General features: G+C 44.3%; 1 protein-coding gene and 1 non-coding gene across 2 annotated transcripts in view; both read right to left on the minus strand.

Moving 5' to 3' along the window:
* Positions 1 to 3,640, minus strand: part of LOC119179832 (uncharacterized) — a 92,523-nt gene extending 88,883 nt beyond the window's left edge. Inside the window, exon 1 of the mRNA XM_075882131.1 lies at positions 3,618 to 3,640. The gene's annotated coding sequence lies outside the window, so the exon portion shown is untranslated. The remainder of the gene's footprint in view (positions 1 to 3,617) is intronic.
* A 3,159-nt stretch (positions 3,641 to 6,799) lies between these two features.
* TRNAP-AGG (transfer RNA proline (anticodon AGG)) lies at positions 6,800 to 6,871 on the minus strand. The gene has a single exon. It is a non-coding gene; the product is annotated as a tRNA-Pro (tRNA).
* Positions 6,872 to 25,470: the final 18,599 nt, after the last annotated feature.

Below are 25,470 nucleotides of genomic sequence, written 5' to 3' on the forward strand. Positions count from 1 at the left end.
GATAAATTGTTATTTGCCATTAATGTTCCTTTAATCCCTCAATTAATGTCATGGTCAAATAATGCAAGGGCTGTTGAAACATTTGAGTTCGTTATAAGATTGTCTTAGCAAGAAGGAAAAGTGCCACGAGAAAACTAGCATGGCGCATCATTTCGTGCTGAAATGGCGTGTTCTCATTTGTTGTGGCTACATGTGTAAGCTTGGAGCCATCCAATCTATTTTTTATAAATTATTTTGTTGAGAAAGCTGTGCACCTTATATGACATTACTGTAAATGTTACGGTAAGAAGCTCTTCGTATTACAAAACAAAAAAATGTGTGCCGAAATTGACAGCATTGCCTTTTCGCTTAAACTTGGCAGCAACCTAAAGAGACCCGGCCACACTTTTTGAAGATTATCAGAAAATTTCGCTGATTGCTAGAAGCTCTTGTGAACCTGCGAGCCAAAGATTTTGGCACAACACACAGCATGAAATCTACAATTACATTTCAAAGTCGGCTACAAATCGCTCACTCTTGTCTTGACGGTTGATTCCACAGACACCAGCCTGACTGCATCATATGCTCAGAGACATAACCATCTGATTTGAGCATCGTAAGCTGTATATAGTTACTATGGCTGCCATGGGGTATCACTCTTGTGTAATTTTTGCTCTGCAGTGCAAAAATTACAACAGTGTGTCCGTGATCATGGTGAAAGTGAGCCACACGCTCAGAAGAAAGAAAGTGCTCAAGATCATGACGCGTGCTGACGTACGGATGTAGTTGAATGGCCCCTGGTCACCCTCACTTTACTTTCAACTCGTTCACTGGCCCAAAAAGAAATAAAGCATTAAAGCATGCAACAAATCCTTTGAACTCCACTTGTACATGACAGATTGTAAAAATCTTTGTGGCAGCTGATTTGTGAGGCAATACTCACCGGTATTTAGGTCATACTCTGATTACTTGGAAAAGTGTTGCTGGGCACATTTGATGTAGTTGTAGCATTCAGCCTATCTTTTACAGGCTCAGTGCCTCAATAGAGAAATTTATGGAATGCTTGAAATCATAACTTAAGAGATAGAAAGATGTATGCTATGCCATGCTGTTAGTGAACAGTCAAGATGATATTCCTTGCAAAGCAAATATTTTGTAAGCCCTTAATTAGGAAAATGTGTGCTGAACAGATCTTTCTACATCAGTGCAAGTAAATATCAAATAAAACTGAAGGCAATGTAGACTTCTCCAATACCTGTAGCACTTAAGAAACATATAAAGAATACTCAATCATGCAAATTTATATTTTAAGATATAATCTAATTTTAGTGGCATTTCATTCTATATAAGGGCTTATCTTGAATAGGGAGTGGAAATATGAGTGCCTTAAAACATGCAGATCTTCAGTACATTAGATGTCTCTCCATCTCATTTAAATGTGTTTTTCTGCATGTTGATGCTCTTATATTGCTTTGTTTTTCAGTGAGGCAGTGTTGTGTATTCATAACAAGTTATAGAAATAGTTGTTTGTCTTGTTTGGTCAATTAATTTCGGTTTGTGCACTTGGTTCTTATATCACCTTTTTTTTTTGCTTGCTGAGCTGCCACGTATGTTGAGATGGGGACCTTTGCGGCGCCTTTGCTTTCAGTCTTTTCAAGTATTGTTTCAAAGAACGCATCCAATTCAATTCAGTATTGCTAGCCGAGGATAAGGGTGTTTACATAGGCTTTGCTAAAAGACGATATGCTTTTTGCTGTGCGATGACCCCAAATAGCAAGTAGCACTGTTTCAAAGAGAGAGTATGTCTATCGTTAAAGTTATAATACTATAAATGAGAACGGCACATGGTAGGAAGAAATGAAATATTGCTAACGGAAACCATATTGCTAATAGAAACCATTCTAGCTGTAGGAGAGGCTGTAGCTATAGGAGAGGAGAAGTTTGAAACACGGAAGAGCTTGGAATTAAGTCTTCATCATCGGCTCTTATTTGAGAATTGCGCAAGGATGTCATCCAATTTGTATGTTTTGTCCTGCTTGTTTGGAAAACTGTGACTCACGCTAGCAGCTAATTTTGACAGAACTTTCTGTTGGAGCTTTAGTTCTCGAGATTCCCTAATGTGGCAGAAATTGACAAATTCGACCACAAATGAAGAGGGAGTCATCAGTGGATACAGTGTGTGGTGTTGCTTGTAAAAGAATTGGGCAGTCTGTGCTTGCCATTGCAACAAAAATATCGATAAATTTATAAGTTTCCCTTAGTACATAAGGTGTCCCTAATTTGAGATAGCAACAATAGAAAATTGCAAGGAGTAGGCAATAACAAATCTGACATGTTCACTGATATCATTCATACTGTGGTACAGTCATACTTCAGGTAGTCTGAGTGCATTCTTGTGCCAGGTTATAATGCATAGCAGTCTATGTGAGCATAATGACACGCTACCATTACTGTGCATGCAGGAGGTTCACGGCCATCTCTGGGCCAGGACCAAGCATGCGCCTTGAGCTTTGCTTGCAGGTTCTGTGGGTACCGCTCAAGCGTACTGGCCGATGTCCTGGAACACCAACACACGCACACAGACGAGTTGCCATTCTCCTGCCAATTTTGTCCAGCGAAGTTCACTGAGATGAAGAACCTGACACAACACTTGCACTCGCATGCGGGTGAAAAGCTGTACAAGTGTGTTATGTGTAGCATGGCTTTTGCCGGCGGGCAAAAACACGAGTGCTGTCGCATACAAACAGGACTGGGCAGATGGTACCAGAGTTGATGTCTATAAGACCATGACGAAGTGGAGCGATACTGTATTCCTGAATGTGCAATACCCAAAGATGTAGATTGAATGTAGCAACAACTGCTCATCATTCCCTTCTCAGTTTGTCAGATTTAAAACTAGTGTCATTCAAGTGCGAATGCCCTCCTCCACATTAATGACAGATGACAATGTCTATGGGATCAATCTACGACTAGTATCTAGGTACTACCTTCACACAAAACCTGTTCCAGGGCTGTTCAATAATAACACCAGTGAAAATTGATTCTTTGCACAAGTTTACAATGCCTGTTGAGTCTCAATGGCCAAAAAACAAGGACAAGCGAGATGAGAAAGGTGTGCTTCATCTCTTGTCTTTCTCATCTTTTTCATCATCTATTTTTGCACTGTCAATATTTAGCAATGTGTTACTGTAAAACATCAGGATATTTACCTAATTCTGCTGCTTAAGCCATTATTATGACATTTTTATTGAGCCCTGTTGATTCATTTATTGCTTTTTCTGTTAGTGTCTCTTAAGCTAGACAAAATAAATCATGAAATTTTTTGTCACAATTTACATAACTATCTAATATCTACAGAATGGTGTAAAGATTATTTAATAAGAACTTGTCGTTCGGTGAGTTGGTAATTATACATAACATGGTGATGTTAGCAGTACAAAAGACAGCAACATGTGTCAGACAGAATATGACAGACAGGCACTACTAACGACTGGTTTATTCCAAAGGTTTCAATGAAATATATAGATGCGATGGTGTGCAGATGCAGCGAGCTTATATCACGGCGACACCACTTATCAGGCTACGGGCATGTGATATCAAAGAAGGTTTTTTTTTTTTTTTTTTACCATTAAACTCACCATGTTAGGAGCATTTCTTTGCCTTCAGCTTGAATTTTCATCTCCGGTCTGGCCCATCAACTTAGATATTCAATCAACATACTGCAAGTCAACAAAAATAAATAATGTACAATCGTTATACATAATTTACTATTAAAAATAAATCAAATTGAGTATATGCACTATTACATTGCAATTTTGTCATGCTGTAGCACTTTTCTACCTTGTCTTATAAATATGTTTGTACCGTCAAATGACAGATATATCTTACCAGCTCAACCATGTTGTCTTCATTGTCACTGCAACTTCAACAGCACCCTCTGCTTAACAACTTTTCACTTGTATGCCTTTCATTACAGGCAGTTGTACATGTTATACGCTTGCAAAGTGTCAGCAGCATCAACGGCCGTTGATCAATTTCCTGCTGTGGCCTCAAAGATGGCATGCATGCTTGGTTCAACTAGGCCTCGCTAGATAGCACGACTTGTCCATTTTAACCAGGCGAAAATTTAACCTTTGAACCACTTGTGGCATTCCCCATAGTAACGTCCAGCGGTTTCTTTTTCCATGAATCAAACAGAGACGAAAGAGCAGCCTGCCTGTTATGACGTCTCTTGATGCACAGAAGGTTCTTCATTTAGTGCAGCTAGTTCGATCACTAGTGAATAATTGTAGGCAGTAATTATGACATCATCGGGATTATTTTGTGAATGCACTACTAGTGGTTCTTGTGTTCTCGTGTATTTACATGACTTTCTAGGAAAGTTGTTAATAGTCATGTACAGCTTCCCTGTAAATTGTAGAGCTGGCAGGAACACGAGAGAGACACTGTGTAATAAAAACTGAGAAGGTTATCAAAGCAGCCATCCGAGTGTGCTGATTTAATTGAATGTGATGATAAATGAAGTGGCACACACGGCGGACCCAATGAGCTGTGCAAGATAAACAACATACTAGAGCCCAATAAAAGAATGAGGTCTCATTGAGATTAATTCCTTACATAAACATTATAATTGTTTTTACAGTGTGACACAATAATAATGAGAACAAAAAGGCAATAATACATTAAGAGGTGGTGCCATCAAATTTCGAGGCTAAAGCAAGCCTTTTCAAAGTTTCTCTGTCTGCAAATACACTCCACAGAAATGGTTGGATACAGGAAAGGTTTGTAATGTACTTTAGTTCACTTCCTAAGTGTGCTTAAATTGCTGTTCTCCCGATCGAAGCCCATTTGCTAGCGTGTTCAACACTGACGTAGCTCCGAAAAGGGCAATGAAAGTTTTAGTGACATCACACCAAGTCTGCATTGAACAGAGGCGTGCACAGGTTTCCCCTTCATGAAGGACGAAGATTCATCCCGGTGCCCCCCTTCAATATTATGGCAATTTACGGGTCTGACTTTGTGTGTGTGTATGCAAGGGATTATGCAAGAGATTATTGGTCAAGGAATTATTGGTCAACTGTCGTTCGTACGTAATAGGATAATATGTAACGCCAATACTAGGCACAAAGAAAAGAATGTGCCACACTCGCCGTAATGGCTGCTTGTGGAAGGGACTGACGCTTTCATATTTAAGTGTGCATATATACCCTCTAAAGTGGATGCAGGGATGTCCGCCAATGTAGCTCAGTAGTAGAGCATCGAACACACAACTCGAAGGTTGCAGGTTCGGTCGTTGCCGGTGGCAAGTTATCTCTTTGTTCACTTTTCTTTCTTCACTTTTTACATTTCAAACACTTCTAATAACATCCCCTATACTTTCCTTGGCACAATTATCTGTTTGTTCTCAATCTAATAAACAAAACGAACCCTTAAACTTGCTTCTTTCCTTCATTCATAGTGTGAGTAATGCCAGCTGCACAGTCGAGGTGTGTTGCAGCTCCTGGCATGATTCCTGAAAGTCATTCAGTGGGGATGTTTGGATGGCTCTTTGCAATGTGACAAAATTAAGGCTGAAAAAGCAGATTACGTGAGCTGTATGGCACAGTGTACATTACATGTAAGGCGTAGCCACATCTGCTCCGCCTTGAAAGGGATAATGAACAGCCCCTTGAACTTTTTGAGAAAACGCATCCTATGAAAATCGGGTGCTGCTCTGAACAGCTGAGACAAATCTTTCAGTTGTGCATGACGAAGATCGTTTCAAAGTGCAGTGCAAAATTGCAACTTTTTCAAGCCTGCTCTCTTCATACTGACACTTGTGCTTGCTCTCTTCGGTGGGCGGGGTGTTTTTTTTTTTTTTTGTATATCTACATACAGCGAATTGCTGCTGGCCTATAGCTAACCCAAAACCAAGAGTGGAGTTTCGATCAGATGCACCACGGGGTGCCACCCAACCGCCGTTGCCACACTCTGTATAGCCTGCTCGTTACACAGTGAACCATAATCTTTCAAAGGAATCCCAACAAGAAAGCGCAATCGCATTTAATTTCGGGCACTCAAGTGATGCACACTGACATAGTTTCTTTCTTTCTCTCATGCCCTAACTCTCTCTGTAGCCTCTAGTGCACTCATGGTTCTTGATGGATTCGAGAAATTCACGGAGCTGTCAATTTGTAGGGCATTAAACTCCGATAATAAAATCATTTGATGACTAGTACTTGGTAAAGCCGTTCAGGAATCTTTTAATAGAGAACATAATTTGCCGGTAACGCTCAAAGAAACCATTTTTGCTAACTCTTTATTATCCTCACATAGCTTGTACTGTTCTCTTTGTGGCCAAATGTTGTTTCACATCAAATGCGGTCATCCGCATTAGCTTGTGGATGAGTAATTTGTCATTGAAGGAATAATAACTTCAATTCGAAAGAAGTGTTTAATGACATTCATTGAAAACAATCAAAAAGCATGCACAGCAGCAGGACTGCATGCATCAAATTGGTTGTTTCACAATATTCAGTACGAGACTGTGAAGTCCTTGAAATTAAATGGTATTAAATGGTATTCAGATTAAATGCATTTTGTCAGGCGAATTTGAAGCTGCTAAAAAATACATTTTTTGACAATGGCAACTACACTTTTTATCTGTTTGCAAAATGTTAAAAGGCTCATCATGTAAAAGGTTGCCCTATTTGATCAAGATGATGAAAGTGAAGAAAAATATCAGAAAGGTAGAGAGATTAACTAGACTAAGTCCAATTTGCTACCTTACACAGGAGAGAAGGGCCTTCAAGATGATGACTGAGTAAAAAAGAAAAAAAACGGGCTCGTCCGGGATTTGAACCCGGGACCTCTCGCACCCTAAGCGAGAATCATACCCCTAGACCAACGAGCCGCGGTGATTGGCAGTGCTAATGAATGAATCACCCAATTGGTTGATTAATATTGTAGTTAATACTGCGGTTAAAGTCAAGATTTTTCAGATGTCATCAGCTAAACGTGTAGCTGAACTTCGAAAGCTTTATATTGGCGTCGCGTACATCTTCTGTAATGCTGCTCACATATGTTCAAGATGTTACGTCTACTTATTCATAAATATGTTTTGTCATGGTCAAAAACTTACGATGAACGGCGTGCGGGCCTAATTCCTACTTGTTTTGAGAAGATAACTTGCGTTACAGTGAGCAGTGACCATTGTTTTTAAATTCTCACTGTTTTTTTGTTTTTATATTCGCAGCAATACGACGCTGTCTGTGTCTAAATTATTTAAATGAATATGTTCTACTCTTTACCTGCTTAGTTGTCAAAAAAAACAAATCTATAAAAATTTATTTAGTTGTATGTTCAAGCACAAAAGAAAAAAAAAGAGGTAGAACCGTCTGCCTGGCGCTGCCACCTATCAACATTTGAAGAAGGCGCGGGGTATTGAAGCGGTTTATTTGAAAAATGTCGTTTTGCTGCCATTTTTCGTGTGGACCACACACCGAGGAAGTAGCTGGCACCGTCTGTCTATTAAACCACCATAGTTTACGTAACGAGTGTTAAAGATATCGAAAACATATTTTTATGGTACTACCTGTTTAGCACAACGAAAAGCTTACTGGTCAGTATGTCCAAGAAAGGAATGGATCGCGGCAAGTATGGTGCTCCTGGCGGATGACGTCGAGCACTTGACGTCGTCTGTGAGGCACGATTCCATCGGGGTCGACGTTTTGAAAGCCTGCGCTCTCACTTTACGCGCGAAAAAAAAAAAAAAGACGCCGCACGCATTGTTTTGAGATACGTACGGGAACTTGAATGGTCAGAGACATCCGGAACACCTCCTATACGCCGACGCACGGACGGCACGTACAAATTGACCTTCAGAACGGCATGGCAATGGTGTTCAAGGTCCAGCGCATGCACCATGCTGCAACCAGTAGGATATGGTGGCTAAGTAAAAGTACAGTGAGTCATTTGGTCCGCATGCGTGTACTGCACACCACGTGCAGCATGCGCTGCAGCTTGATACGTTTCACTAGTGCGCGCAATAAAAGCGCCGCTTCCCAGGATACATTTTTTTTTTTTCAACTAGTGAGCAGCACAGAAGAGAGCAGGGATGCACCGGGCCCCGCGCAACGGGTTGGGAGTCCTCCAGGCACAGTAAGCTTCACCACAGGGCGACACGTCACAGCCCCAAAGCCCGCCTGTCTGTCCCCTGTTTATAAACCGGTGGGTGGCCGGCCGGCACTGGGGATCGAACCCCGCACTTCTCGTAGCTGAAGCGGACGCGTACGTGCAATGCGGTGCAGGAAAGTGGGTGAAAAGATAAAGCGTTATTGGAAGGTCGCAGGTTCGGCTCCTGCCCACGGCAAGTCATCTTTTCACCCACTTGTCTTTCTTCATATTTACATTACAATTTGGTCTTATAACTTCCCCTATATTTTCCTTGGCATTATTGTCTGTTTGATCTCGTTTTTATTGCGTCAAACACGGAAAAACGAGCCCTCAAAAATAGACTTCTTTCCTATATATATATATATATATATATATATATATATATATATATATATATATATATATATATATATATATATATATATATATATATATATATATATATATTGAAATACAACGGTGCAGCTGACGCTTTATTGAAGCAACAGCAAAATGGCGCCGATCATGAAGAGGAACGTGCCGAAGACTGATGATGATAATTGATAGATGAGGAAGATGACGTACAATGAATTCTCACACTAATTTCCCCCGTCGACGGAAGCGGCCAGCCTGGCCGCGAATTACGCTGTGGAACGCATACAATAGGGCTTGAGACGCGAAACATGCACAATCTCTGTCCCGCGGCAGCGTTGGTCAGTGGGAACATGAACAGGTGTGACACGGTAGTTCACCGGTGAGGTCTGTTCGATAACTTTGTAAGGGCCAAGATAGCGTGACTCAAACTTTTCGCATAAGCCAGGCGTTCGCGCAGGAGTCCACAGAAGTACATTGTCGCCAGGGCGGTAGAGAACGACGCGGTGAGTGGCATCGTAACGATGTTTGCGATCTTCTTGGCTAGCTTCGGTGTTTACGCGGGCAAGACGACGGCATCGAGCAACGCGGGACAGAAACTGGTCGCAAACGAATGGTGAAGAGTTGACGGGGCCAGAAAAGAATGAAACGTCGAGTGGTGATGTCGGTTGGCGTCCGTATACTAGGAAAAATGGAGAATAGCCTGTGGTTCGTTGAACTGACGTATTATATGCATACGTGACAAAGGGTAGTATGGCATCCCAATTGCGATGGTCCGGTCGGATATACATGGACAGCATGTCACACAGCGTGCGATGAAATCTTTCCGTTAAGCCATTGGTTTGCGGGTGATAGCTAGATGTTGTTTTATGAACTGTTTTTGATGCTTGAAGAACTTCACTGAGCGTGCTTGAAAGAAATGCCTTTCCCCGGTCGCTCAAAAGGACACGAGGGGCTCCATGACGTAGATAAATAGCATTCAAGAAGAAAGTTGCTACTTCCGAAGCACTTCCTGAAGTGATTGAGGCCGTCTCAGCGTACCGGGTCAAGTGATCAACCGCGGTGACTATCCACCTCTTGCCGTCTGATGTAGTTGGGAGGGGCCCGAAGAGGTCAATTCCGACGACAGAGAACGGCTCCGATGGACAAGGAAGTGGTTGTAGGGTCCCGACTGGAGGAGTAGTGGGCCGCTTGCGGTGTTGGCAAAGTGCGCACGAGGCAATATATTTAGCTACTGTCGTGGAAAGACCTGGCCAGAAAAATCGACTGCGGATGCGCTCGTATGTTTTGTAGTAACCCAAATGTCCTGACGTCGGGTCGTCGTGGGAAGCGCGCAGAACTTCAGTGCGTAGTGCGCGTGGTACGACGGGAACCCATCGGTGGCCTTCCGGGTGCAAAATGTATCGATATAGCACATCGTCCTCCAACTTGAATAGTCGGAGTTGTTTCCGGAGCCTGGCATTAGGGGAAGACGAAGCACCGGTAAGCCGACCAATGATGTCAGTGCAATAAGAATCGGCTCGCTGGTGAGTAGCAAGTGCTGACGAACGGGTGGATGAAGGTAGGGAAGAAATGGATGATATCGACGAGGCGTCCTCCGTATAGCCAATTTGACAAGGGGATGTGACGTGCACCGAAAACTGCGGCAAAGGGCATCGTGACAAAGCGTCGGCATCTTGATGTTGTCTTCCAGTCTTGTAGATGACGTCAAAGTCATAAGATTGTAATCGGAGAATCCAGCGGCCAAGTCGTCCCGACAAGTTTTTGATTGTGGACAACCAGCAAAGAGCATGGTGGTCTGTCACAACAGTAAAATGTCGACCATGTAGGTACGGACGAAATTTTTGGATGGACCAGACAACAGCCAAGCACTCTTGTTCGGTTATCGAGTACCTCTTCTCTGCAGTGGTCAGAGTGCGGCTTGCATACGCGACAACTTTCTCGCGAAAGGCATGGTCGCGCTGGAGCAGTACGGCGCCGATTCCTTGTCCACTTGCGTCAGTGTGTAATATCGTAGGTGCCTTGTCATCGAAATAACAAAGCACCGGTGGGGATGTCAGTGCCTGCTTGAGTTCTTGGAATGAGGCTTCGCATTGATCATTCCAATCGAAGGAACCGGTACTAGCAAGGAGCTTGTGGAGAGGAGCGGCAATAGTGGCAAAGTTGCGAATGAAGCGGCGAAAGTACGATGCGAGTCCAAGAAAACTGCGTAGTTCTTTGGAGCGAAAGGGTCGCGGAAAGTTGAGGACTGCGGAAATTTTGTCCGGATCGGGCTGGATGCCATCTTTAGTAACGAGATGTCCTAGTACTTTTATAGCTGTGTTGCCAAAATGGCACTTCCTTGTGTTTAGTTGAAGTCCAGCGTTGGAGAGACATGTAAGCACTTGATCTAGGCGTTGCAGATGATCATCAAAAGTGGAAGAAAACACGACGATATCATCGAGGTAGCATAGACAAGTTTTCCACTTGAGGCCACGAAGAACAGTGTCGATCATCCTTTCAAATGTGGCGGGAGCATTACATAGACCGAATGGCATTACGTTAAACTCGTAAAGACCGTCCGGCGTAGAAAAGGCGGTCTTTTCTTTGTCTGCTTCGTCCATTGGTATTTGCCAATACCCGGACCGAAGGTCAAGGGTGGAGAAGTATTGGGCGCCTTGCAATGAGTCAAGTGCATCATCTATACGGGGCATCGGATATACATCCTTTCGGGTAATCTTGTTGAGCGCGCGGTAATCAACACAAAATCGTACCGATCCATCCTTCTTTTGTACCAACACAACGGGTGATGACCAAGAACTGGTAGAGGGTCGTATGATGTTTCTGTTTAGCATATCGGTCACGTTCTCCTCGATGATTTTGCGCTCGGCCAAGGAGACTCGGTAGGGACGACGGCGTACAACAGTCTGACCTTCAGTGTCGATGCGATGATGCGCAACTGTGGTCTGTCCTAGTGCCGAAGCATTGGCGTCGAAGGAGGCCTGGTGTTTCCTGAGCAAATTCAGCAACGCCTCACGCTGAGAAGCAGAAAGGTCAGGATTTATCCCGGGAGCAAAGGAGGAGGACGTAACAGACTGGGCCTGTTGTGGCTGAGCTGTCAAGGCGTCAAGAGAGACCAAAGAAACCGGTTGGGTATCCACATAACATGACACTGCAGAACCTTGGGGTAGGAGGACGGGCTCTGGGGTAGGGTTCAGGCCAATGATTATCGCTGCACTGTCTTTGAACCGCACCAGGCTGGAGGGGACTACAACGCCGCGAGCTAGACAGCTGCTGGAAGGGGTGATGAGGACGTCACCATTGGCAATATTCGGAGAAGTGATGGTGATGAGTTGCTCTTGACCCGGGAGTAGTATGGATTCGGAAGCTGTGAAGAAACGCAATGGTCTTTCGTCGACGCGTTCGCTGCAGTGATCGGTCTCGGTCATTTCGACTACACGTTGACGGCAAGAAATTAATGCAGATGCTGATGAGAGAAAATCCCAGCCTAAAATTAGTTCATGAGCACATGAAATTAAGACAGCGAAGGTGATGTGATGAAGAATACTGTCAATGAAGACACGCGCTGTACATTGGGCCGATGGTCTAATTATTGCTCCATTGGCCCCAATCAAAGATGATCCAAGGTAGGGTGTCTTCACTTTCCGCAATCGAGAACACAAGTCGGCACGCATAACTGAAATAGTTGCTCCCGTGTCCACCAAAGCCAACACCCGCACACCTTCCACAGTTACCAATAACATGTTTGACGGTCGTTCAGGAGGACTTGGGTCATTTCGCCGCGATGCAGTTTTCCCTCCAAAAACTGCACTGTTTAGTTTTCCGATCGCTGGGCAGCCAGTTGAGAGACAGGCCGAAGTGGTGAAACAGAGCGTCGGAGTGGCGAAGGGGAGCGTGGTCGGGATGCACGTGTATTGTTGGTCGTGTTGGAAATGCGCACAGGAGACGGTGATCGGTGGTTGGAAGGACTGTCGGCATAACGGTAGTAACCTCGAGCATATGTGTCGTCTCGTTCAAAAGCGGCATAACCACGACGTTCATCTTGCTGCCGACGTCGACAGACCCGGGAAATGTGTCCTCGAATTCCACAGTAGTAGCAAATAGGACGTGGGGCCCGCCAGGAAGAATGGTAGGTAGGGTTCGGTGGACGGGCGACTAGAGGTGCGAGATGTTCGTGATCAGGTACAGGTGGTGGTGCTTGAGACGGCGAGGGTTGCATTGCAGCGATCTGTGCATACGAGGGGGGTTGGGCGCATGGTGGAGCACGGTGAATGCTTTGGAACGCTGACATTTCTTCCCTAATAATTCCACGCAGATCGCTAGAGGCGGGTTGAGCGGGAACGTTGTTAGAAGGAGGTAAAGTGTAGGCTTGCAATTCCTCACGAATAATGTCTCGAATGATGGTTCGGAGCTCCATACTGTTTGCCAGGGGATTCTCAGAGAAGTCGGGTCGTAGGCGGATTGACTGCAGGGTATCAAGCCGCTGGCATACCGAGACGACGTCGGAAACCGTCGAAGGGTTGTGTGCGACGAGGGCGTTGAAAGCGGTAGGTCCGATACCCTTCAGAAGGTGCCGGACACGATCACCTTCTGGCATGGTGTCGTCGATACGGCGGCAAAGTGCAAGCACATCCTCAATATAGGAAGTGTAGGACTCACCGCAATGTTGAACGCGCTCTGCCAGTTTCTTGCGAGCAACTTCTGAACGGACGGTTGGTGTACCGAAAATGCGTCGGAGCTGGTCTTTGAAGGAAGACCAATCGCGGAAGTCGCTCTCATGGTTCAGGAACCACGTCTTGGCAACCTGAGAGACGTAGAACTGGACGCGTGCTAATTTCGATGCCTCGTTCCAGTTGTTGTAGACACCTACGCGGTCATAGTTGTCGAGCCAGTCTTCGACATCTTCGCCAGGCAGACCGGAGAAGATTGGAGGCTCCCGAGGGGGGTTGTTGACCGGGCTAGGGTTGGCGGCTGGTGGTTGCGCCGGCGAGTGGTTCGGTTGGGCTTGCTCTTGGGCCATGGTGCTCTGCTGGCACAAGCGACGTCCCGAACGGAGCTCCAGGAGCTGGCTTTGGATGGAGAGAGGTCGAAGAGATCGGGAAGCACCTTCCACCACTTGAAATACAACGGTGCAGCTGACGCTTTATTGAAGCAACAGCAAAATGGCGCCGATCATGAAGAGGAACGTGCCGAAGACTGATGATGATAATTGATAGATGAGGAAGATGACGTACAATGAATTCTCACAATATATATATATATATATATATATATATATATATATATATATATATATATATATATATATATATATATATATATATATATTAACTTTCAGCAATTCTTACGGTGAGCCTAGAAGCATGAGACTATATATACGTGCAGTAAAATAAAACTGTTACTGAACGCCACCATAATCCAACTGCAAGGATCATCCTTTCCACTGCGTGACATACGTGTGTGTTTGTCTCTTAAACACTATTCCTAAACGTAGGTCTTCACTCTCATCGCGAAAAAGATGCTAAAACTGGCACAATTCACGGGTCTCTTCATTTTCGGCCATGGGCAGTAATCACGCGTCCTGGAGAGTTGTCAGTCCTAAATAACACATATTATTATTTTTCCACGGTAAAACAACCCATTCAACCGAATTTCAAGGAGAGCCCAGGTCCTTAGGGCACCCCCCCCCCCCTCCTGCCTACGCATACGGGATTAACAAACATCATAACATCAACGCACCATATTTCTAAACTATTGCAGGCTCTCAATCCTTTGCGATCACTTGCCTAACTTCATAACAGACATATCTCATCAAACTGCACTGAACGTTTTATCAAGCTTACTGCAGCAACACACGTTTGTTCCTTCGGCGTAAGAATTTTTACTAGACCAGGAGTAGCCATGGGGGGGGGGGGGGAGGGGGATTCAGAACTCCTTCGCCGATTTTCCTTCTCAAATTTTCTTCGTATATTATACACGCATGAACATACATAAAAGATATAGACCCCCCCCCCCAAAAAAAAAAAGCTCCTTGTGCTGGCAAACACTGGTCGAAAAAACAAAGATGGCTATGCTGAACAACGTCAGTGACACACTTTCACTTGGCGCTGTGCTGAATTTTCTTGATTGTACCGTCCTATCACGCGGCTTCGTCTAAGGCGAAATGACATAAGGTAGTGAGCTTAGAATACAGGAGGTCACGCTAGAGATAACAGATAAATACAAATATCTGGGCGTATGAGCAATGGGACCGAGTACCTAAGGGAACACGAAATATACGTGACAACAAAAGGTAACAGCAATGCAGCGGTAATGAAAAACAGGGCACTGTGGAATTACAATAGGTATGATGTTGTGAGAGGAATATTGACACAAGGTAGGCTGGCAACTATAGTAGCCAGCCTCTGAGGAGGACAACGAAGTAGTTCTGTGTGCGCGTGCTCTGGTGTTCGCGTTTCTGGTACCTCCACCAGAAAATGCCGCAAAGACACAGGTACGCAGGTACAAAATAGGGCGTTTATTTTCGTAACCCAAGGGCCAGAAACGCGAATACCAGAGCACGCGCACACAGAACTACTTCGTTGTCCTCCTCAGAGGCTTGCTACTATAGTTGCCAGCCTACCTTGTGTCAATATGGAAAGGGGTCATGGTTCCTGGTCTGACGTTCGGCAATGCGGTCTTGTGCATGAGATCAGAAGTTCAAGCAAGATTAGAAATTAAGCAACGTGGAATATAGGTTGGCTTGCCTTAGGAGCTTACGGGAATGCACCAAATCAGGGAGTACAAGGTGATATGGCATGGACATCATTTGAGGGCAGGGAAGCTAGCAGCAAGATAAAATTTGAGAAGCGATTGAGAGAAATGGGGAAGGAGCGTTGGGCTAGGAAAGTATTCAGCTACTTGTACATGAAGAATGTCGATACAAAATGGCGCCAGCGAACCAGAAAATTGACTGGTAAATACTTAGAAAACAACAGGGGGCCAAACCAAAAAGAATTATCGGTTAAGAAGAAGGTGAAGGAAGCTGAGACCGATATGTGGAGAATTGGCATGATTAAGAAGTCCGCACTAGAGATCTATCGAACTTTTAAGCAGGAAATTGCCAAGGAAAGGATCTATGATAATACTCGGGGTAGTTCTCTACTGTTTGAGGTCAGGACGGGAGTATTGCGAACCAAGACATATCGGGCCAAATACGAAGGGGTAGACACGGTATGCAGTGCGTGTGGAGAGGAAGAAGAAACTGCCGAACACTCGATAATGTTCTGTGAAGGGCTTCACCCTACAGTTCAGGATGATGGCGCAGAGTTTCTCAAAGCACTGGGGTTTAGGGACAGGGAGGGCAAAATAGACATTAAGCGGGTAGAATTAACTAGAAGGAGGTTATCTGATGGGTGGCTAAAGTCAAGGCACGAGTGAAAATTAAACCCTTCACTGCAAAGTACGAATCCTCAACCTCACTATTTAAGGGGGAAAAATCTAGTTTTTGATTCATTAAGTATTACGGCTTGGTGGCGCTAGCCACCGCCCGATCAAAAGGCTACAGCCATATCCATCCATCCATTCATCCATCCATCGAAAAGGTGCTGTCTGCGAACCGCCACATTCGGTATTTCACTGATGAAGCAGCGGAATTAATTGTGCTGCGCGCGCAAACATCGAGCCTCTTTGACGAACTGCATCAGATTTACTTCTAGTTTGATGAACGCGTCACGTGAACCCAAGGTTAAAGAAAGCAACTACGCCCTGCCGCGGTGGTCTAGTGGCTAAGGTACTCGGCTGCTCACCCACAGGGTCGCGGGATCGAATCCAGGCTGCCGCGGCTGCATTTTCAATAGAGGCGAAAATGCTGTAGGCCCGTGTGCTCAGATTAGGGAGCCCGTTAAAGAACCCCAGGTGGTCAAAATCTCCGGAGTCCTCCACTACGGCGCCTCTCATAATCATATGGTGGTTTTGGCATGTTAATCCCTAAATATCATACTTATTTATTTTATAATGGGGCGTTTTAGAGTGGCACTCTTTTATAAAACAGGAGAGCGGTCACGACACGTCAAGTGGTAATGGCGGAACCAGTCGGAGTAATGGCGGAACCAGTCTGAACATAGCAAAAAAAGCAACTGCAGTGTGTAGCGGGTCTCTCCGTAAGGTGCTGTCACTTTCGCGCTGCGCTGCTGCAGTTTTCGAGGCAACTACGCTCCGACTCGTGCTGACGATTGCGTGTATCCCATTAAGTTCCGTTGTCCCGTCAAAAAATGAATACGCATGCGTTTCTCTTGATTACAGAATGAATCTATGCCTGGGCCAGTGTATCTTGAGATAAGTTTATCTAGAGATCGTCGTTTCGATTATAATAGAAGTGCTCATTTCGTTTCGCTCACTCCAATCTATTTTACTGGGTTTCTAACGAATAAGGTCGTGGGCTTCCGAGCATTCGCTCGTTCATGTTGGCAGTAGTTGACATTCAAAGCAGACACACTCACGCACATTACGAATGCACGCGCCAACTTCGCGCGCGCGTCAAAGGGAAGGATTACTACGACTTGCGCAGAAAACGAGCATATGCGAAAAATATACACTCACACACGTAACGCAACAAATTTGTTAAAGCACTCATATACACGAAAATATATACTCCACGCTTAGAGGAGCCCGAATATTGATAATAACGCACATACGCTAAATAATGGTGTACTCACCGAGTAGAATAAAGTCGTCGCTTGAGAATTGATTAGAACAAACTACCGTATAGTGTCCGCCGCCTTCCTCCTAAAGGTTTCTGATTGGCGTTGTTCACCGTCGCTCGTCGATCTGCATCCTTCGGGAAGTGTTCGAACGATACGTTCCCATTTTTCCTCCACGATGCCACGCATCGCGGCACACTTGCTTGCTTGCTTGCTTGTTCCTTTATTTTGTGGCTCTCACCCACTAAGGGGGATTGGCCAAGAAGCCGGTGGTTAATGCAAGTAAATACCTATAGATTTTCTAGATTAGGGGAATATGATTACTGTGTTTTGACTGTAAAATTGATTTGGCGCAATGTTAAAAAAAAAGAAGAAAAGGGGGGAGAGAAATAATAGAATTTGTTGGATATCTGTGGTGGAATCGTTATATGAAATTCTCCTGAAAGTTGAATCATTGCAGTGTATCAGCTAAATAATAAGTGGTAGTGTGACTAGTAAAATTCGAGAGCTGATGGCTGACTCAGCAAGGTAATCTTCTTGTGTTATATATAAATTCGCAGAGAGCCCCGCAGATATTCGTGTCGCTATGTCCCAATGAAATGGCCCCAAAAGACAAAATATTGGGAGTATTAAGTGATATTCCTAATTTTCTGAATAAAATTTCGAAGCAGTTTTTTCTTTGATTTTTGAATCGGTGACATGTGATAAGAAAATGGTCGATATGTTCAGGTTCGTTACAACTTGAGCACAGAGGGGATGGCACCAGACCAGACCTGTTTAAGTAGAAATTAAGAGGTGGTACACGGCAACGTAATTTTGTTACCAAAACTTCCAATTTACGCGTGGGACACCATTTATTATTCCATGTGAAGTGCAGGTGCGAGAAATCTGGATTCGGTATCATGGTTTTTGATGAGTCTTCAAGAAGGGAAAGTTTTCTAAACCTCGCTGCTGTGACATAAGCTGTAGGAGGCATGATTGGCACAATCGGAAGATCAAGAGATGTTCGCGCAAGTTTGTCAGCCATCTCGTTTATAAATATACTACGATGGCCTGGCACCCATATCATTCACACTAGACGAATGTTTGCTGGGATTAATGATTCAAAAGTCTCCAGTACTGCTGATGTCGACGACGATGATAAGAATGAACACACGGAATACGAGTCAGTCACTATCACAGCTGTCGAATGAGTCGCAGGAAGTTTACGAATGGCTAGTATAACGGCCGTTAATTCCGCTTCAAATATTGGTGTATAATCTGGGAGGCGTAATGAAAATGACCAGAATAATGAGAGAGAAAAAATACCCACACCTGCCTTCTCGCCACTCATAGATGCATCCGTTGCAATTACTGTATTAGTACCTAATTGAGACAGGTGTTTTTGTAATAAACCAATCAAATATTTAGAGGGCAAGTGTTTAGCGTTCATGGGGAAGATATCGTCAAATTCTATTTGCACTTAGCCGATTGGTTTGACAGATGGTGTGATCTCGAATATATTAACATTTAAAGCATCTAGAAGTGTTTGAACAAATAGCACTTGGGGTTTATATGCACGGGACCAATGCTCATTGAAAAAGACACCAGGCTCGGCAAAGAATACAAATTGTCGCCTTCTTAAAGTGGATTCAGAAAATATTAAATAGGTGTTTACTGTTAAAATACGAAATCTGCAAGCAAGGGTGGGTATCCGAGCTTCTTGATACAAAACATTGTTAGCTGTGAATTTTGGCACACCTAAACAACTACGTAGGGCTTCCCGCTCTAAGAGAATGAGGGGGTTTATTTTGTATGCTGGTCCACCAGAGAATAGTACACATCCAAATTCAAGAATCGGACGAACGTACATGCGATAAATCATGATCATCGTATCTCTGCGAAGACCGGAACGGAGGCGGCCAAGCCTACTTATCATTCCAACAGCGCGTGTAGCCTTAATTTTAGTATATTCAATGTGGTCACGCCAGCTCAGTTTTTGATCGTACAGTACACCCAGATATTTAATACAATTAACCTGGGGTATTATTTCTTGATGGTACTGAAGAGAAATAGTAACTGGTGCGTCCAACGGAAAAACTATTATAGCACTTTTAGTTACGTTCAGGTTCATATGAATTTTCTGAAACCAGGTTTTCAATGTTGCCAAATAACACTGTAAAGTCGAATGAATAAATATCGTTGTCAGATGCAAAGAACGCGATATCATCTGCATATACATATACGTGTACCTTATCACTCTGTGGTATTGAACTTAACAAAATGTTAAATAGCGCAGGCGATAGAACAGAGCCTTGAGGAACACCTCTCGTTTGGCTATACTTCGGCGTGGAAATACCTCGTTGGAAGCAATAAAATTTTCTGTCTTTTAAAAATTCGTATATCCAATTTGTTATGTACTGCGGGAACGTAAGCTCTTTTAGGACATTGATAAGAATAGCATATTCAACACTGTCATATGCCTTGGCTAAATCAAGGGTTACTAGGGCCGCGTATTGTCGTCTGTGCCGAGCAAGCTTTATACGAGCCTCTAAATCAACATGCGCCCACCATATAGAGTAACCTGGTCTAAATCCAATCTGGCACGCACTGAGTATCGCATTATCTGTTATGAACTTCGTAACTCTAATGTAAAGTATTCTTTCTATTAACTTAACTACGTGTGATGTTAAAGCGATTGGCCTAATGTTATCTATCTGCATTCCTAGTCCCTGTTTTTTAAGAAGCGGTATTATTTTTGCAAGTCTCCAGTCAGGAGGTATCCAACTATTTTCAAGTGAATAGTTGACAACGTTAAGGAGGTCTTCAGGAGAGATGTCTAATAATATTTTTAACATTTCCGAAGTGACGCCATCTGGTTCAGGACCTGTGTTTGGCAGAATACGAACGACGTGCGCAAGTTCATCCCTACTTACTTCAATAAAATCATTTCCGAATGACGGTTTTGCACACTTTATTTGGATTTGTGATGTAAATCTCTTCTCCAATTCTATTGCAATTTCCGTTAATGTATTTTCCAAATCAGTTGGAGAAAAAATAACCGAGTCAATATTTACGTGTGCTGTAATAGCTTTACGATTACGCAGAAATCTGAATAGAGCTTTCTTGTTGCCACTCTTGGATAAGTAGCTGTACCGTTTTTCTTCATAATCGTCTTTCGCTAATGAAACTGTTCTCCTAAAGGTAGCTTTAGCAAATAAATAATTTCTCCAATTAGTCGGACATTGGTTGGTGAGGAGTTTTTTCCATGCAGCGTTGCGGCGTCTATAATCTCTGGCGCAATCCGCATTCCACCAGGCATATATGAATTTTCCCTTTGTTGAAGATATAGTGAACTGTGATTTTTTTAATTGTACACTTTAGGGTGGAACAAAGGCTCATAGCTTTCATATTTGTTTCCATATTGGGCAAGGAAGACAGCGTTGACTGTAAGTTCTTTTTAAATTTAGAGTAGTTTACAAAACTTTGCACCTGGCGATCTACCGTCACTAAAGGAATGCTGACTTCAAATACCAGGGGGCAGTGATCACTACTTGTAGCAGTATCAAGAACAGTCCAAGACAATATTGTCACACTTGAGCTAGCAAATGTCAAGTCTAAGACGGACCTCGAATTACATCGAACGAATGTCGGAACTCTGGAGTTCCAACAAATAAGGTTATTCCGGTTAGTCCAGTCCCACAACCGTTTTCCTGATGAATCAGTGCGGAATCCCCATGAAACGTGATGGGAATTGAAGTCTCCCGCAAATAGCATACTGTTTCTGCAAAAAGTCGCAGTCACGTCAAGGGCTCTTTCATCTTGTATTCCAGCCGGAAAGTAGTTGTTGACTATAGATAGTGGCGCGCATCCGGGAAAGTGAATTTCCAGAACCAATACTTCATAATCGTGTGATATTTGTTGGTAAACTAAGTGTGCTTTATGGCAAATTTTGGATGAAATGAAAAACATTAATCCTCCACCACGTGAGTCTCGGTCCAGTCGAAAGCACTGATAGTCTTTTAGATAGAAGTTTTGATCAGAAGACAGCCAAGTTTCTTGTAAAATTATGACGTCTGGAGATTGCTGAGAAATTAGGTATAATAAGTCTGTAGTTGCAGAGAGAATTGAACGGCAGTTCCACTGAAGTACTCTAAGGTACCCTATGATGATAAGCAAGCAGTAGCAACTGCTTGATCTAAGATACTATCTTTTAAGAAGTCCGCTTTAGTCCTAGGTTCCTTCACACTCTTTTTTGTTTTCGGATGAGAAGAATTATTAAGTTTGCTAGTGGGTGATCTGGTGCGTTTCAAAAGGCGAGCATCCATATCTACATCCCGATTAATTATTGATTCTGAATCAGATATACCTTCCTGCTCAGTTGTGTTAGGACTGGAAAGCATTGCCTCATTATCGATAGAGACATCTGACTGATGTTCGGCAGGTTTACTAATTGAGGCACTAGGAGGTTGGATACGCTTAGTTATTCGATCAGATGCACCCGACATCTGTGAACCCATAATACTATTGAGTGAGTCGGACAGATTGAGTAAAAATTTTTCTAATACTTTTTCTACGGCCTTTTCTACCATAGCAGAAATGGACTGAGAAAGTGATGCATCCATAGAATGAGGTGGACGAGCTGCTATACCAGCATAACCCTGACTCCTGCTTTGAATTTCTGCAATTGCTTCTCTACGAGAGCATCGTCTCCTTTCAATGATTTCAATCACCTGAAGTTCCTTTGATCTTGCAGGGCAGTTAGGATCGTCTGCAGCGTGATTTGCCTTGCACAAACAGCATGTCTTATTGTCTGATTGACACTCAGCAGTACTATGACCAGCCCCGTATATGGCTCCGCATATGCGGCATCGAGTCTCCAATCGACAACCGCGGCACACTGCAACGGTCTTTGAACATCAATTTATTTTTTTTTCGGGCACGCGCACGTGGCATGACGACAATAAAGAAACTATGTGGCCGCTTCTGAACGCGCGCAACGCGGTAACATATCTCCTTTCAAGGTTGACGCTGCTAGCGCCATTTTCAGGCGTGGTCGCTAGATGGCGAGCGCTCAACTGGAGTCTCGAGTAGACGTCACACTCTTCTCAGGCGGCGCTGCAAAAAACGCCGCCACAAGCGCCCTTATCACCACGCTGGCCATAGTTAGGTTTGAGTGTACTAGAAGGATCTTTTAGTACACTCTAGTTAGGTACAGAAAAATACGTCCGCATGCGAACGTGCATAGGCTCTCCTGTTTGGTGTTTAGGCGCGGTTTCCTGAAAATCAAGGAACTGGAAAACTTCTTCTGTCAATACAACCTCGCTTCGGAAAAGTAGGAAGCTCATCAAAGCGAACTGCGAGTAGAAGGCAAAATATGTTTACGTCATTCGGCCGTGCTACAACTCGCAATGCCAGTGCTAGCGAGCATCGCATGACATCGAGTTGGAGGCAAGCACTCCGACGTGCCTTGTGAAACGCCTACATGCGTTAAAATTGGGCATACACATGATGTCAAAGTGATGAAGTGCATACGCAAGCAATGTATCTTACGATCAATGGTCACTTCATCCGGTACGAACGGACCCGGTGATTTTGGCCTTTGCAGTTTTATTATCCATTGATCTCTCGCATTCTGTGCACCCAACTGTTCTATTACACATCCTAGAATGTTATGTTGACGGTTGTATTTCATTTATATACACCCCAAATGGGGACATGCATGTGTGTCCACTTTCTCGGTGTACAAGGAAAGGCAAAACCGGGTCTTTCGAGAGAGCTCCGGCAACAGCGGTGACCACAGAGTTTCCTAATATATAACATGTGGGGTTTAACGTCCCAAAATTACCATATGATTATGAGAGACGCTCTTCCTAATATATACTAGAGAGAACTCTGGCGCTGTCTACGAGAGCTGCAACTCACGGCATTTCTGCGAGCATGGGAATGATGGGTAGTACACACATTTGTCTAATATTCGTACTTCTGGCCTGCTACTGGCTCCACGTGCCTTAGAAGTGTGGCAGCTTGGGCTAGTTGGTATGACATGACGATAGTTATAGCGCGAGAACAAAACGACGACACAGAGACAAGAAGGACACGTCTTTCGTGTCCTTCTTGTCTCTGTGTCGTCGTTTTGTTCTCGCGCTATAACTATCGTCAGGCTCCAGGTGTGTTCGTGTGGCTTGAAGCTGTTCTCTCACAAAACAAAAAATCAGCAAATGTTCAGCGGTTATGCTTCACTACCTTATTTTTTAAAGCTTACCTTTTCAAATCAGGTCACGAAGTTCAAAAGGTTTCGTTCTTTTCTTTAAAACGAAACCGTAACCAGCAATAAACGAAGCCGCAAGTACGATTCACCACCCGCAACACGGAGGAAGGAAAAAGGTTCCTTCCTCCGTGGCCCGCAAGTACGAAGACTATATAGGCAAATGTGTGTACCACCAACGCCTCCTAGATCTCTCGTGCCTGCCGGATTATCGGCGGTCACTTGGGGAGCGGCGGTTGTAGGAACTACGGTGGTGGCGCTACTCAAGTAGGGGTGTCTTCAAATAACTTTTTACGTTTTCGGAGCTTCTTGGTAACAAAAATAACGTAAAAATGTTTTTAAAAGGCGTAAACGTAATTATAATATAACTCTACGTAAGTGACGCCGCCATTCAACTAGCAACTTTTTTTAATACAAGGCATCCTCTGAAATTAGTAGCAAACGCCAAAACTGCTAATCTCAAAGGCCAAGTACGAAAACCCTTATTCCTACGTAGGCAGCGTCGCCATAATCTTGGTACCACTGCGCTGTCATCTGATGCGACAACAATCAGCGCAAGAAGAGATTGCTGAGCACTACCTGTGTAGTTCACAGCACATCACGGAAATTGTGCCGATGCGGTGTTTCGCGATTGCACAAATTTCCGTCCACAACGAAAAACGCTGAGCTCGGCCGCCCTACAGGATATAATCACAATCTGCAGGAAAAACTATGAGCCCAGTAAAGTATACGAGTAAGTATACTTATTGCGTTTATTCAAGCGTGACTCCAGCTGTTCCACTTTACAGCAGCGATTTGCATGGAGTATGCCCGTAGTATGAGGCACAAAACAATATACTCTTTCGCAGGCTGCACGTCACTAATATGATATACGTATTACGACTCAGGCGTGGATGCACGCGCCGCGCATGTTTAGCACAACTGTAACGGCCTACTATCACGATGAAAAGAGATGTGAACGGAGCGAAAAGCATGGCTTTCGACTCGGCCGAACTGCGACATGCCTTGACTGTCACTAGGCGAATCTACATGGGCTGCCGGCGTCACGGTAGCATTTTAAAATCTTGTTCTGGGTGGCACTTTTGCACCCAGTGTGCGTTCCGAGTGCCTGACAGGACTGGAAATTGATACACTTGCGGTTCATGAGCGTAAGTTTGAGCCAGATTCTAGCGGTATACGTTGACGCTGGCTTACAGCACGAATTCTGCCTTGTCACAGTCAACACATGCTGCAGTTAATGCTGTTCGCGCTTCTTTCAGTCGGATAATACGTGCCTGACGAAGTTGCTTCCGCAGTCTGCAATGCACGTGCTGCAGGCATTCCGGACTGTCAAAAAAGGTCTCCTCGACGTTTCACACGAAATCACCGTGACATTCCTGCACAGGAACAGCGTGAAAAAACATGACTACAGCCGCGCTCGGGTTGTGAAGTTTCGCGTTTGGTTTGCAGAGCGTCTGCTCGCGTGTCAGTTGAGAGTGTTGCTTCGCCGTGCTTGCAACAGATGGCGGCACGCGCTTTTCAATATGGCGGCAAGCACCGAGCTCGCTGTGTTCTAGTGTATATAGCAGATAGAAATCCGTAGCTTTTCTAAAGTGTTAAATGCGCAAACACACCTAATATGTCGCTCAATCATTTTCTCGCACGCGCTAGTTGCACCTGAAGGCACAACAGCCTATGCAAAAGAGTCGGACTTTGCACTACCCAAAATTGTGCCGACCGGTGGCGCTATACGCATGCGAAACTTTGGTCTGACGTATGCAGATGCGTGTAATTTTTCTGTACATTGCTTCCCAGCTCAAGCTATACTCGTTGTTGATGTTTTTTCTATGAATATGGGCCAAACCTCATAAGCGCGAAAATGCACGCGACAGCGACGAGCGACGCTATGAGCGACGAAACAGGGCGTTCGCGCGACGTGTCGCGTGCTCGTTTTCGCGTGATCGCTCGGTTCTCCAGATTTGGAAACCGTCGCTCATCGCCCGGAAGTGCTGGACTCTAGCAGCCAATAGCGAAAAACCGGAAAAGACAAAGACTACATAGGCGCACGTGACCCTGCCC

This window comes from Rhipicephalus microplus, chromosome 2 (genome assembly GCF_043290135.1).
Source record: "Rhipicephalus microplus isolate Deutch F79 chromosome 2, USDA_Rmic, whole genome shotgun sequence".
In the NCBI taxonomy this organism is placed as follows: domain Eukaryota; kingdom Metazoa; phylum Arthropoda; class Arachnida; order Ixodida; family Ixodidae; genus Rhipicephalus; species Rhipicephalus microplus.